Source organism: Gorilla gorilla, chromosome 6 (genome assembly GCF_029281585.2).
Source record: "Gorilla gorilla gorilla isolate KB3781 chromosome 6, NHGRI_mGorGor1-v2.1_pri, whole genome shotgun sequence".
Taxonomy (NCBI): Eukaryota; Metazoa; Chordata; class Mammalia; order Primates; family Hominidae; genus Gorilla; species Gorilla gorilla.
The window spans coordinates 120283395-120299880 of NC_073230.2; the positions used below are offsets into that span (position 1 = coordinate 120283395).

At 33.3% G+C, this 16486-nt stretch overlaps 1 protein-coding gene across 8 annotated transcripts in view; it reads right to left on the minus strand.

Annotated features, from left to right (window-relative positions):
* The window catches only part of IMMP2L (inner mitochondrial membrane peptidase subunit 2), an 888292-nt gene that overhangs the window by 652433 nt on the left and 219373 nt on the right, over positions 1–16486 (minus strand). For 2 of the 8 annotated variants that reach the window (XR_008667324.2, XR_010134733.1), the window contains exon 4: positions 8554–8611. The exons of the other annotated variants lie outside the window; for them this stretch is intronic. The gene's annotated coding sequence lies outside the window, so the exon portion shown is untranslated. The remainder of the gene's footprint in view (positions 1–8553; positions 8612–16486) is intronic. 8 annotated transcript variants of the gene reach the window in all.

Sequence of the window (16486 nt, forward strand, 5' to 3'; positions counted from 1 at the left end):
TCAAGGAGAACTACAAACCACTGCTCAAGGAAATAAAAGAGGATACAAACAAATGGAAAAACATTCCATGCTCATGGGTAGGAAGAATCAATATCATGAAAATGGCCATACTGCCCAAGGTCATTTACAGATTCAATGCCATCCCCATCAAGCTACCAATGACTTTCTTCACAGAATTGGAAAAAAACTACTTTAAAGTTCATATGGAACCAAAAAAGAGCCCGCATCGCCAAGTCAATCCTAAGCCAAAAGAACAAAGCTGGAGGCATCACACTACCTGACTTCAAACTATACTACAAGGCTACAGTAACCAAAACAGCATGGTACTGGTACCAAAACAGAGATATAGATCAATGGAACAGAACAGAGCCCTCAGAAATAATGCCGCATACCTACAACTATCTGATCTTTGACAAACCTGAGAAAAACAAGCAATGGGGAAAGGATTCCCTATTTAATAAATGGTGCTGGGAAAACTGGCTAGCCATATGTAGACAGCTGAAACTGGATCCCTTCCTTACACCTTATACAAAAATCAATTCAAGATGGATTAAAGATTTACATATTAGACCTAAAACCATAAAAACCCTAGAAGAAAACCTAGGCATTACCATTCAGGACATAGGCGTGGGCAAGGACTTCATGTCCAAAACACCAAAAGCAATGGCAACAAAAGCCAAAATTGACAAATGGGATCTAATTAAACTAAAGAGCTTCTGCACAGCAAAAGAAACTACCACCAGAGTGAACAGGCAACCTACAAAATGGGAGAAATTTTTCGCAACCTACTCATCTGACAAAGGGCTAATATCCAGAATCTACATTGAACTCAAACAAATTTACAAGAAAAAAACAAACAACCCCATCAAAAAGTGGGCGAAGGACATGAACAGACACTTCTCAAAAGAAGACATTTATGCAGCCAAAAAAACACATGAAAAAATGCTCATCATCACTGGCCATCAGAGAAATGCAAATCAAAACCACTATGAGATATCATCTCACACCAGTTAGAATGGCAGTCATTAAAAAGTCAGGAAACAACAGGTGCTGGAGAGGATGTGGAGAAATAGGAACACTTTTACACTGTTGGTGGGACTGTAAACTAGTTCAACCATTGTGGAAGTCAGTGTGGCGATTCCTCAGGGATCTAGAAGAAGAAATACCATTTGACCCAGCCATCCCATTACTGGGTATATACCCAAAGGACTATAAATCATGCTGCTATAAAGACACATGCACACGTATGTTTATTGCGGCATTATTCACAATAGCAAAGACTTGGAACCAACCCAAATGTCCAACAATGATAGACTGGATTAAGAAAATGTGGCACATATATACCATGGAATACTATGCAGCCATAAAAAATGATGAGTTCATGTCCTCTGTAGGGACATGGATGAAATTGGAAACCATCGTTCTCAGTAAACTATCACAAGAACAAAAAACCAAACACCGCATATTCTCACTCATAGGTGGGAATTGAACAATGAGATCACATGGACACAGGAAGGGGAATATCACACTCTGGGGACTGTGGTGGGGTGGGGGGAGGGGGGAGGGATAGCATTGGGAGATATACCTAATGCTAGATGACGAGTTAGTGGGTGCAGCGCACCAGCATGGCACATGTATATATATGTAACTAACCTGCACAATGTGCACATGTACCCTAAAACTTAAAGTATAATAAAAAAAAAAAAAAAAGAAAGAAACTCGATATCTGGGTGGTAGAAGGAACTGAATTTTTTTTAAAAATTAGAAATATACTAATATTAGTAATATTAATACTAATATACAAATACATTTAATAGTGGTGTTCTCAGATCACGACGCAAAATCTCCCCAAGAAACCTACTAATAATGAATAATAATTTACATGAGAAAAAGACCTTTTCACCTGCAAATTAAAAAGCAGGCTAACATTTATGGGTCATGGTAAAAGCACTTCTCCAAAGAAAATCCATAGCATTAAATACTTACATATTTTTTAAAGAAATAAAATGATGAATGCATCTTTATTTTATATCAAAGGCTACGTCTCCCAGCTTTGTTCACAGCATTAAATCCTTACATAATTTTTTTTTTACAAAAGTAAATAAAATGGTGAATGCACCTATGTTTTACACGGAAGGCTGCATCTCCCACGTTTGCAAACTCTTCACTGTAATAAACTCTCTTTCTTCAAAATCAAAAAAAGAAAGCAAATAAAATGACTTAAACATTTAACTTGAAAAGCTAGAAAAAGACTGACAACAGAAAACAAAAGCAGAAGGAAATTAATAAAAATAAAAATGAAGTCAGAAAAACAGCAAAATTAATAAACAGATCAAAAATCTGGTTCTTTCAGGCAACCTACAGAACAGGAGAAAATTTCTGCAATCTACTCATCTGACAAAGGGCTAATATCCAGAATCTACAATGAACTCAAACAAATTTACAAGAAGAAAACAAAAAACCCCATCAAAAAGTGGGCAAAGGATATGAACAGACACTTCTCAAAAGAAGATATTTATGCAGCCAAAAGACATATGAAAAAATGCTCATCATCACTGGCCATCAGAGAAATGCAAATCAAAACCACAATGAGATACCATCTCACACCAGTTAGAATGGCAATCGTTAAAAAGTCAGGAAACAAAAGCTGCTGGAGAGAATATGGAGAAATAGGAACACTTTTACACTGTTGGTGGGACTGTAAACTAGTTCAACCATTGTGGAAGTCAGTGTGGCGATTCCTCAGGGATCTAGAACTAGAAATACCATTTCACCCAGCCATCCCATTCCTGGGTATATACCCAAAGGACTATAAAACATGCTTCTATCAAGACACATCCACGCATATGTTTATTGCGGCACTATTCACAACAGCAAAGATGTGGAACCAACTCAAATGTCCAACAATGATAGACTGGATAAAGAAAATGTGGCACATATACACCATGGAATACTATGCAGCCATAAAAAATGATGAGTTCATGTCCTTTGTAGGGACATGGATGAAGCTGGAAACCATCATTCTCAGCAAACTGTCGCAAGGACAAAAAACCAAACACTGCATGCTCTCATTCACAGGTGTGAAACGAACAATGAGAACACATGGACACAGGAAGGGGAACATCACACACCGGGGCCTGTTGTGGGGTGGTGGGAGGGGGGAGGGATAGCATTAGGAGATACACCTAATGTTAAATGATGAGTTAATGGGCGCAGCACACCAACATGGCACATGTATACATATGTAATTAACCTGCAAATTGTGCACATACACCCTAAAACTTAAAGTACAATAAAATAAAAAAAGCTGGTTCTTTGAAACACTCAACAAAATAGAAAAATTACTAGCCAACCTAGTAAATAAAAAGGTGGGGGAGATTAGGGTGAAAGCCCAAAAACACAAAGTGAAAAATAACAAAGAAGAAATAGTCATCAAAAGAGATGAATTGAAAGAGAAAATGAAGCACAAAGAGGAAAAGAAATCTATTGTATATGCAAATAAATCTGAAACATAGGTAAAATAAAATTTCATTTGGCAAAACAGACCATAATAGAGAGAGAATGCATTAAGGAAATGCTTAAAAAAGGAAGTAAAACTAATTAGTCAACTACAGACCATAATTCATCAGAGGTTCCTTAAATTAAGTTGAGGCAAGTCACTCTTTTTCAAGTAGAGAAAAGATGCTATAAAACATGAAGGCATGTTTGAGAAAACCAGTAAATATTTTTAACAATAGTTCCTAGAGTCAAATAAAAAATTCATTCAAAATCATGTGTAATATAATGTTTAAGTGTAATATATTCAAATGAGAAATTCCAATACTATATTCCCTAACAAAGAGAAAAAAATAAATTACAGCTAAAAAATAAATATTCAATATCAACCAATATCAACAACAATCTGTTTATTGACAAAATGTATTTTTAGTTTTTAAAAAACAATAAAAGGTAAATAAACTAAAATTCAAAGTGCAAACAATAACACACCAAAGATTTTTTTTGAATACTGAAAATCTAGGGGAACAACTGCTCAACATTTGGTTGCTTCACAATCTGTTAATTTTTTTTTATCAAATATGACTAAGTCTGCCACATCCATAAAAACATTAACTGAAATTAATATGCAAATTATGGTGCCTGTGTGGGATGCCATTTCATTAATTTCAATTCACTGACATAATTGTGTTCTCTGAATTTATGAGATTTGCAAATGCCATCTCATAGAGAATGCAATGTTCAGTGAATGTTATTTTACTAGCATAAAACCCAATAATAGGTTAATCCACAAAAAAGAAATATAAGATTTTACTTACAAAATAATATATGTTTTCATAGCTGTATAATCTTTGAGCTAATTCTAAGAGCTTTTTAAAATAATGTTTAACTTTTAATATAAAACTGATTAATGGTAGCAATCTTGGAAAGTTCAAAAAGGTACATAAAATGAGAACATTTTAAAGATTAGCTATCTTTAAATTATAAATAATAACAGTATTTGGTATATTTTGCTTCAATCTTCTTGTATGCAGATAAGTACAAATGTGAAAGCACGCAAAATAAATATAATGTTTTAATTCCATTTTTTTCACTTAATATAGCTATAGATATTTTACCATATTAGTAAATGAATTCCAAAATATAATTTTAAATGAATGTATATTAAGATCATCATGTGGACCTACCAAAATATTTTTAATCTTTCCATTATTTTTTGGAGTTTAGGTTTTTTTAGTGTTTTAATAGTATAAATCCTTCTGTAATCGAGCCCTTCATGTAATTATTTGTGTCTCTGATTATTTCCTTAACAAAAAAATCCTTGAAGTGAAATTCCTGAATCAAAGGATGTAAATTTTAATATATATCATCTAAATACCTTTCAAAAATATTGAAACTTTTTACATTCCCACCACGAGTATATAACTTCTATTCCCTTGACCCCTTGTCCATACTACATTCTATCTTTTGGCATCATCAGTGTGGTAGATCAAAATGGCATCTCACAGTTGATTCATTTGCATTTCTTTATTAGAGAGGTTGAACCCCTCATGAAATGTTACTGTAGTAATAATGTTCTGGAATTTTAATTTAAATTATAATGTAGTTTTGCCTATAACTGAATTGTGAGCAACACTGCTATTTATAATTTATTATTGCTTGAAGTTGCATACTGTAAAACATGCTGTGTTTAAATTATGTACAGTATTTTTTTATGGTTAGATTTCATAAAATCTCCTAAACCAAACCTGAGTAAATTTCTACTCTCTTTACTTGCTATTACTTTCAGGTCTATAAAGATATAAAGAAAATTACACTTAATCGAATTTTATATATTTTAGGTATTTTGAAGGCAATTAGTTCATCATAATACCTCAATTGAGATATAAATTATGCATTTATAAGACTGAGATTGCCAAATAAAAATTAAGATGCTTAGCAAATAATGAATTTGATTAAATGTTTTTTAAATTTTCTCAAAACTACAAAAAAGTTGTTGATCAATACCAAAGATTATAATTGAAATATCTTTCCATCTCAGATATTAAAGTTACAATAATTCCAAAATTATGGGCATGCATTCTCCCTCCATAAGTGAAAGCTGTACAATGCCTCAATTCTCAGTTGTCTCTTAAACAATTCCATTCAGAAATCTTCTTCAGCTGCTGATAACATATTCCTCATTAACATTCCTACTTCTCATAAACATTTCTCCAAAGAAGACATAAAAATGGCCAACAGGAATATGCAAAGATGGTCAAGATCACTAATCATCAGAAATATGCAGTGAAAACCGCAAGGATATATCAATTCACACCTGCTAGGATGGCTATTATCAAACAAACAACAACAAAAGAAAAACAAGTACAGGGAACACTGGAAAAACTGGAACCCTTATGCACTGTTGGTGGGAAATGTAACAGCTCTGGAAGCAGTATGGAGGTTCCACCCAAAATTATAAAAAGAACTACCATTTCTTGGAGCAATCCCATTTTCAGGTATTATCCAAAATTAATTTTGGTTTTTGGTATTTCAAAATAACTGAAATCAGGATCTCAAAGAAGTATTTGTATTCCCATGTTCACTGCAGCACTATTCACAATAGCCAAGATATGGAATCAACCTAAGTGTCCATCAGTAGATGAAAGGATAAGGAAAACGTTGTACATTTACATACTCTAGAATATTATTCAGCTTCTAAAAAGAAGGGAATCCTGGCATATGGATGGGGAAAAAGGGGAATCCTGCCAGCATAGATAAACCTGGAAAACACTGTGCTACGTGAAATAGGCCAGTCACAGAAGCGCAAATACTGCATAAATTCTACTTATATGAAGTATCTAAAATAGTTTAATTCATAAAGGCAAAAAGGGAATGGTGGTGGTCAGGGGCTTGGGAGAGGGAAAAATGAGAAGTTGCTGTCCAACTGGTATAAAGTTTCAGTTAAGCAAGATAATAATTCTTAAAATTCATGTAAGAGAAAATATTATCAAAATAGAATGCCTCATTTAACCTGCTTTATGAGTGTTCACTCACATAGATCATTATATATAAAAAGTGTCACTGTAACTAAATAATTTCTACAATTTCATTAACATGTACTCAACTCCCTTTGCTGCATGTCTCTATCATAGCTGTTCCTGCGAGGTACTGTAACCCACCATTCATTCATCCATGTACTTCATTACACTTCAAAAGACTGAACTATTTCTTTTGTGGCACTTGGCATGAGCAAATACATAATATATTAATAAATAAAAATAAATATAGGAAAATTCAGCTCACAAATGTGCTATTTCTGCATGAAAAGGAAAAATATTTTTAACTATTTTCAGAAATAAGTTAGAGGCTAGAAAGTAATCTTATGGTATCTTAATAATTTAAAAGTCATCATCAAATCCTGTGGTTTGGCCAAAATAAATGCAGAAGTAGAAAGAAAGAGAGCCATAAATTGCTTAAGGTCAGAAATGCAAGCTGAAAACATAGTGTACATAATACAAGAAATTCTTAATTCTCCAGATTTCTATGTATCAAAAAGCTCCTGATTTCAGTGTGGAAATGAGGGTTTTAACTACATACCTGAATCACCTGTTTGGAAAATAGGTACGTATAGTAGATATATAATATATAAGAATACATATGAGAATAAAGTATTATAAAGCAGCATAACCACCCACATTTCACCATCTTTTCATCATTAAGCTAAAAAATATTTTTAAAAAACCACATGACCTCTCAGTCATAATAGAACTAATGAAACTACAAAGATCCAATCTTACTCAGAGAACTTGTACGATTTTTGAAAACAGCACCATTAAAACAGCTCTCTCAGAGTATTCTCCTATAAGCTCTTAAAAGTTATTCTGAAAACTGTCAATACAGCTGGGGTTCTTTTCCACCCAGTGGCAAGTTACAAAGGAATATTAAAGATGTTTCAAAAACTGATTTAATTCAGGAAAAATAATTTAAACAATATGACTGCAATTATGACATATTACAATGAAATACATGGCAGCTAGAACTAAATAGGAGCCCACAGAATGATACTTAGAAATGCATTTACATGGTTACTGAGTTTTCCCCAGTAGAAAAGCAACTATCCCTTCTTGCTCCTTATTGGTACAAAAATTATTTCAGGGCCCACAAATTCTAAAAGCATTACAAAGTTTGAAGAATATAAAGTAAATGGCAATTATAAAAAGTAAGGGTTTATATTTTACAAGCCCCAATACAGCAAGGCTTAGAATTAGTTATAAAAACTAGAGGTGTGTTACGTCTTAGAGTAGGTAACAGCTGGATACTGTGTAGAATAAATGCTCATGCCCATGGGTGGGATGTTCATAATGCTGAAGGGCAAGAGAGAGAGAGATGTATAGCTTGGGAAGTGATGTGGATAATTACTTGTCATTAAACAGCAGAGTAATTGCTGCAGCAAATTCCCATGTAACTATTCCACATGAAACTTCAACGTGCCCTTGGACTTACTAAACATACATAGTTTTCTCAGATAAAAAGACAGCAGTCAATGATGCACCACACTTAAAAAGATCATTATTTTATTATTTAGTCTCACAAAAAAACATTGGGACCCTAACCATTAATAACAGAGAGAAAAAAAAGCCATTGATTTTTACATTAGTAAGACCTTGGTAAGACCTCAGAATCTACTTTTTCCTAACCTGCTCAGACTAGGTGTCTCATAAAGCCTACAATAATTTAAAAGATCGTCACATCTTTGAAAAGCTTTCACGTACAATCATGTTATTCAGTATTTAAATTCATAATAAGCCAAGATAGGAAACATTTAAGTTGCTACAGGATGTTGAGTGCTATTAAGAATGCATTAATAGAGAGGATTCTAGGCAGCTGAAGCTGTGGCAGAGGTATAAATTTGAAAGTACCAAAATATCCTGAAAAGAAACAGAAACAGGAAGAGGAAAAAAAAGAGAAGGAGAAGAATTAAAACTACACACCCTATCTCAACATAACTAGAAAACAAGGAAACTCCAAACTTCAATGTACTTGTAAATATAAATATAAACATCAAGATCTACCTACCTCTCTCATGTGCTCCTGCCAGTAGCCTTCATGGAGACCAAGAGCAGTTCAGGAGAAACTACACAAATGAGAGCAGAGAGGAGTTAAGGGCAGGTTGAACCATGATTTAAAACCACTGCTAGAAACAGAAAGAAACTCAGCCCTTGGCCCTATATATACTGAAAAGTGAACAGTTAGCTCAGAACACTGATAACAGAAAGGAGACTTGAAAAGGCACATGGGACATGACAAGCCACCTTGTAAAGGCGTCACTTTGGAGAGAAAAGACAGCTAAAACAACAGGAGAGGTTTCTTTGGAAACTATACATTAGAGAGAGAAAAAGGGGGGAACATTTTGAATTACATAAAACAAAAGAAAATTTAAAAATTGGAAGGCATATGCCATTTGAAAACCATGCCATCCAGTAAAGAAACAATACTTTGCTTACAATAACAGGAGAGGGTGCTCTTGAACTAGAAATGTTAAGCCATCCCAACATACAGATAAACAAAAACCTAGCATAAAAAGAAAATTGAAAATAAGGACCCAAACAATTAAGGTGATAAAAAATTCCACCCTCTAACACAAACAAATGGCAAGACACTGGCAAGACAGTGGCAAGACAGAAGAAAACCATAACACTCAAAACTAATAAATATCCATAAATTCTGCAATTAGGTAGATTTAAAAAACAACCTTGAAATAAGAATTAAAAACTAAGTAGAGAAATGAATGACCAGAAAATTTTAAAAGGAAAAAATAAAACACCAGTTGATTGAACACAGAAAGAAAAGAGAAGAAAAATACAAAATCACATCAGAAATGGAACGTAAATTACAAGATGCTCAAGGAAAAACAGACTTGAAAGAAAATGCAATAAGAGACACTGGAAAAATAGTAGAAAATCAACTAAACGAATAAAATGAAATAGAGAAAAAAGTAAAAAGGGTCAAAGAGAAAGTGGTTGAAATGGAAGACAGGAAAAAGAAGATACAATTTATATATAAATGGAATTTCTGAAGAAGACTTTTTAAAATAAAATACGACTAATAATGAAATTCTAACCAAGAAAGTATTCAAACACAAACAACCAGAACTTATATACTGAAAGGGCCCACTAGCCACGGGGTGGGGGGGAAAAAAAACTTGTAACAATCAACTCAGAGACATATTTTAGTAAAAGTAGTAGACATTCAAGATAAACGAAAAATCCTCAGGGAATCCAGGCAAATGAATTCAAACAACATACACAAGTAAAAGAATTAGACTGGCAATAGATTTATCAAAAATAAGATTCATATCCAACAAGAGGTTAGTATACAAAACATACATAAAGCTCAAATGACTCAATAGCAAGAAAACCAAAAATCCAATTTAAAAATGGTCAAGATATCTGAATAAAAATTTCTCAAAAGAAGACATACAAATGTCCAGCAGACCTACGAAAAAATGTTCAATATCGCTAATCATTAGAGAAATGCAAATTAAAGACCACAATGAGATATCATCTTACACTTATCAGAATGGCTATTATCAAAAAGACAAAAGTTAACAAATATTGACAAGGATGTGGAGAAAAGGGAATCCTTGTATACTGTTGGTGCGAATATATATTAGTATATCGATTATGAAAAAACTGTACGGAAGTTCCTCAAAAAACTAAAAATAGAATTAGCATATGACCCAGCAATCCCACTTCTGGGTGTTCACCTAAAAGATTTGAAATCAGTTTGTTGAAGAAATGTCTGCATTCCATGTTTATTGCAGCACTATTCACCATCGCTAAGTTATGGAATCAACCTAAGTGCCCATCAATGGATGAATGGATAAAGAAAATGTGGTAAATATACACAGTGAAATTCTATTCAGCCCTTAAAAAGAAGGATTCTGTCATTTGTAGCAGCATGTGTGAAAATGGAGAACATTATGCTAAGTGAAATAAATAAGGCAAACAAAGACAAATATCACATGTTCTCACTTACATGTGAAATCTACAATAACCTAACTCATAGAAGCAGAGAGTAGGATGGTGGTTAAAGAAGTTCGGGCAGTAAGGAATGGGGAAATGATAATCAAAGGGTATAAAATCTCAGGAGAAATATGCTTTTTTTAGTTCTGTTGCACAGCATGATGATTATAGTCAATAATAGAGTACTGCACATCTTAAAATTGCTAAGAGAGTAACATTCAAATGTTCTCACCACAAAAAAAGGTATTTGAGGTATTGAATATGTTGTTAACTAACTTGATTTAATTATTCCACATTGTATTCATGGATCATATATCACTTTATACTCCATAAATTAATACAATTATAAATTATCAATTTACAAATTTTAAAAAGATTCAAAGCAAGATACCAATGGGGCAGCATTTCCATAAGGCTCCAGGAAATAAAGGGAAATCCAAGGATTTGTATATAGCCAAGCTGCCTTCGAGTATCAAAGCTATAAAAAAAGTTTTTAACATGCAAGAATTCAAGGAATTCTGTATCCATGAGTTCTTAAGGAATCTACTAGAAGATGACCTTAACCCAACTTGTTATTAACTGGGAAAGTTAAGCAAAAAAACTAATAGTATACATATATATATTTATTTGTAGGTGTAAGACACATGGGAAAATACATTATGTGCTATATGCTATATATTATGTGCTATTTTCTCAAAGTAGAAATAATGCCACAAAAACAGTAAGACAAAAAGGCTGTTTTATAGGCATGAGGCAGGAACTAAAGAATATCAATAACAGCCGAATAACCAGATGTTAAAAGGTCATAATGTTTAAATGGGGAATAAGGACGTTAGTAAAGAAATAAGTATAAACACATCATCTAGACCAAAATAAAACCTTCCTAGAAAAAAAAAACTTCAAAAATCGAATAGTAAAAAAGGTTACTAGAGAAAGAAGCCAAGCAAATATAATATAGCATGCATAATATTTATAATATGACAAAATTAAAATCAAAACATCAGTCTTTTCAATAATTGTGCAGGCACTTAACCTACCAACTGAAAGAAAATCATATAAAATCAAATGCAAGCCAAAAAGCATTAAATGTAACAAAGAAGGACACGTTTTAACGCTAAAGCCAAAATCACAATAAAGACATATTAAATATAAATATCTATGTACCAAATAATATAGTACCTTTTTGTAAAACAAAACTATAAGAGATGCCAGAAGTCACAAAAAGAACACTAATAATACGAGATTTTAGCATACTACTTAGAACAAGGCAGATCAATAAACATGTAAAATGAAAATTTAAAAACACCTACAATATAACTAATAAGGTAGATTTTATGAATATATGTCAAACTTTACACCCTAAAAATAAACTTTTCTCTCAAATGCATGTGGAGCATCACAAAAACTGATCATATATTAGGTGATAAGGAAAATATCAGTATGTTCTATAAAATAGTAATGCTATAAGAAATATTTTCTAACCAAAATTAAAATAAAACTAGAAACTATTTAAGCACTTTTTAAAAAAGGCTCCTTGCGATGGTTAATACTGTCAACTTGATTGGATTAAATGAAATCAGTCTACTACTCCACAATGGAGGTAAGGGATATCTGGAATACAGGAGATCCCTTAGGGTGTCTCTTAGTATTACCATGCCCTCTGATTAAGGTCAATGGGAAACTACAACAGCCCAATCCAGTCAGGGCTACAAATAGCCCAGACCCTTCAGGAATGAAGGTTTGTGTCACTCCACCAGTAAAAAAACAAGACCTGCTCAGGTGCTTGCTGAAGGCAAAGGGAATACAGAATGGGTAGTAGAAGAAGGTAGTCATCAATACCAGCACGTGACCAGTTGCACAAACAAGGACTGTAATTGTAATGAGTAATTCCTCCTTCTTTTGTCAAGAACATGTTTGTGCATGTACATATTTATACAAGAAAATATCTTCATTTTATTTCCTTTTTCCTTTAAATGTGACATAAGATTCATTGACTTGCTATCAGCATTTAAGTGTTGTTAACCTTACATAATAGCATTTGGGTTGGGGATTTGTGCATTCCTGGTTGTACGAAGGATAGTTTTATTATGTTAGGCATAATTATGATCTTATTATGGTCTTTATTTGAAGACTATTTATGATTTCAGGAAATGTATATGGGTTCAAGTTGACAAGGGGTCGACTTGTGATGGTAAATATTGAGTGGATTGTAATATTGATTGGATTGAAGGATGCAAAGCTCCCTAGGTGTGTCTGTGAGGGTGCTACCAAAGGAGATTAACATTTGAGAGACAAAGGAGAGACAGACCCACCCTCAATCTGGGTGGGCATCATCTAATTAATCAGCTGACAGTGTAGCCAGAATAAAAGCAGGCAGAACATGAAAAGACTAGACTGGCATAGTCTCCCAGCCTACATCTTTCTCCCGTGCTGGGTCCTTCCTGCCCTTGAACATTGGACTCCAAGTTCTTCACCTTTGTAACTCAGACTGGCTTCCTTGCTCCGCAGCTTGCAGATGGCCTATTGTGGGATCTCACCTTGTGATCATGTGAGTCAATACGCCTTAATAAACTCCCCTTTATATACACATCTAACTTATTAGTTCTCTCCCTCTAGAAAACCCTAATACACTCTTCAACCTGTATATCTTCTTTTAGAAAAAAACGTTTTCTTAAACAACTCTTAGGTGAAGGGGTAAATACAAGCTAAAAGTAGAAAATATATTTTAAACAATTATAAGCACACTACATATCAAAATATTTTTATTTATATTGATGTAAAATATACATATGTAATTTATCATCTATACCATTTTTAAGTGTATAATTTGGTGGTAATAAATACATATTTTATATATATATATTTCCCCCCTTCATCTCCTCCTCCCCTCTTCCACTTCCCAGCCTCTGGTAACTACAAATCTACTCTCTGTGTTCCTGACATTCACTTTTTTAGCTCCCACATGAATGTGAACATGTTATATGTGCCTTTCTGTGCTTGGCTTATTTCACTTAACAAAACGGCCTTCTGTTTCATCCGTGTTGCTGTACATGATAGGATTTCATTCTTTTTTATGGCAGAATAATATTCCACTGGGTATATATACCACATTTTCTTTATGCATGCATCAGTTGATTGGCACTTAGGTTGATCAAGTATTTTTAAAGCAATGGTCAGAGAAAAATTCATAGCCTTAACATTTCTATCAGTGACATTTTAAAAATAAAAAAGAATTAAATTCCCAGCTCATAAAGGCATTCAGGGTAATAAGCTAATTTGTATAACATGGCATTTCATACATGCATGACTAAAGAAACAGTGCCCAGGTATGCTCTATGTTCTCATCCTTTTTTCAACTTGGTCCTGGCAGTGCAAAAGACTTCCAGGGAATTTAGCTCCCTAGAGGTTGATGGCACTGATTGCCCAAGTATGTAAGATAATACCAGACTACTAAATTTATTGTTTTTTAAACCTTCACTTGTATTTCTTCCATTTCCCTCACTTTTCCTAACGTCTCTCAGTACACAGAAAAAAACAGAAGAGAAAGGTTGATTTGGGGTAATATCAGTCAGGTAACGATGGAATTCAGAAATTTGAGACACATCTCTTCTTTCTTGAGGCATATCACTCTTATACTGTTAATCATTCCACAGAGAGCTCTAACAAGAAGCTTTCATTGGTCTTTGAACCTGTAGCAGGAGCAGTTTATAGGCCAAGTCCCATAAGCTTAGCTGAGATTCACACTTACCGATGCTCTTCTGGAATCTAAACCTTAGCATTGGCATAAGAAGCAGAGGAGACAGAAAAAGAGACCTAAAAAAACTTTTCTTTATAGAAAAGATACAAACTAGAGCTAGGTTTCAGCCTCCCTCACCTTCTCTTTGGAACAGATCTTACATATTTAAAACCATATTTGATGAAATGGATGCATCCCTTTAAATAGTAACAGATATGAGGATGACTACCAAATATCTCTCTGTTATTATAAGCCTGGAGAGTCCCAAAAAAGTCAGCCAGACAACATGAAATGTAAAATGTCTAAAGAGTGGAAATATAACAAAGCTAAATGGCAAATGGACAGGGAGGAAATATCTACAGCACAAAGATGAAAGGTTAATATTATATAGAACAACTCAAAATAAAAATAGGTAAAAGTTATCAACATGAAATTTACAGGTGAAATAAACATGAGAACATGAAGAGATCTCCAAGATCACTAATAACTTAAGAAATACGAGAAAGTTTATTGAAATGCTGTTTATAGCAGCAGTAAGTAGAAACAGCCTAAATGTCCATCAGTAAGAAAATTACTAAAAAGACTAGGAAATACACATACCAAAGTACACAACAGGACAGTTTAAAAGAATGAGTTTGAGCTACATAAACAACATGGAAAGTTCTCTAACATTTATTGTGACATGATGACATTTATTGTAAATCGTTTAAAGGTGTGTAATATGCACAAATTTGATCCTTCTTATAAAACAGCAGGAAAGTATATATTTCTACATGTATGTATATAATTGCATGGAAATACACAGGAATAAAGTTATCTGGGATGATATACATCAAATGAATAATAATTACCTATGGGGTAGGAATTGCTCTTGGCTAAAAAGGGTAAGAACGTTCTTGTACTTTGTACATCAATAGATACTTAATTGATGTTTAAATTGTTTTGTCAAAAAAATGGTTTCAAGTATACTTAATTTCATCTTAAGTTTTTGTTGTTGTTTGTTTTGAGACGGGATCTCACTGTGTCATCCAGGCTGGAGGGCAGAGGCACAATGTTGGCTCACTGCAGCCTCAACCTCCCAGGAAGAAATCCTCCTGCCTCAGCCCCCCAACTAGCTGAGACTACAGGTGTGTGCCGCCCGGCCGGCTATTTTTTTTTTTTTTTTAAGTTTTTTGTAGAGACAGGGTCCCACTATGTTGCCCAGGCTGGTCTTGAACTCCTGAGCTCAAGCAACCCACCCACCTCAGCCTCCCAAAGTGCTGGGATTACAGGTGTGAGCCACCACACCAGGCCTTATTTTAAAGTGAATGGGAGATAAAGAAATAAAAATATTATGTGTTTAAAATGTTTTAGATACTTTTAGTTATGATGACACTTTTCAACCTAACTTGTAGTCTCAACCATATTTTTATATGTTTTATCTATCTTTGATTTGGGGTGGATCTCTCAATACTCTTTCAGCTTAAAAATTATCTCTAACAGTAAATTTTCTAGAGTTTATCTTGTCTACAGTAGTGTTTTAATTTCAATCACATTTTTCAATTCCACAATTTCTAATAAGTTCTTTTTCATATTCATGCATTCATGTTTCATTCTGCCCATTTTGTTATATAATTTCTTGCTCTTTCTCAATGAAAGTTATCTCTTCAATTATCTTCATAATAAAGCACACTTATTTTATAGTATTGATCAGATCTTTCTGCTAAATTAATTTTACCCAAAATGAATTCATGTTTACATTATTGATTAATCAAGTTGCGTTTCTCAGAAGTAGACTTTTTTTTTTTAGAATTTTCGTACTCAGTCTTATTTATACTGAATAAGGTAAAGTGGCTTAACAGAAACTAGTCTTGATAAGGTAAACAAAATAAGTGAAAATAGTGCCAAACACAGATTCATAAGCATCATATATATTTAATGTCAATTGTTCCAATCTTTTCTCAACTCCAACTTTAAATTTTAGTCAAGTTAATGAAAAGCAAGCCTACATTGTTATTATTTAAGTCTGAATATTCGGCCTTCAGAAATTCTGCAATACTTTCTTGGTTCAGTAAGATTTCTATATTAAGATAAAAAATCTATCTAATGCAACAAACATCCACAGCTGTCAGCTAAATGAAATGTCTGGGTTTTCTTTTTTAAAAAAAATCAGAGAATTATAAAAAGTAATACATTAAATAGTTTATTTTAACTTAGAAACACAAATAGATATTGATTTGCCTGTCTTTTAAAGTTATTTGAAGATATA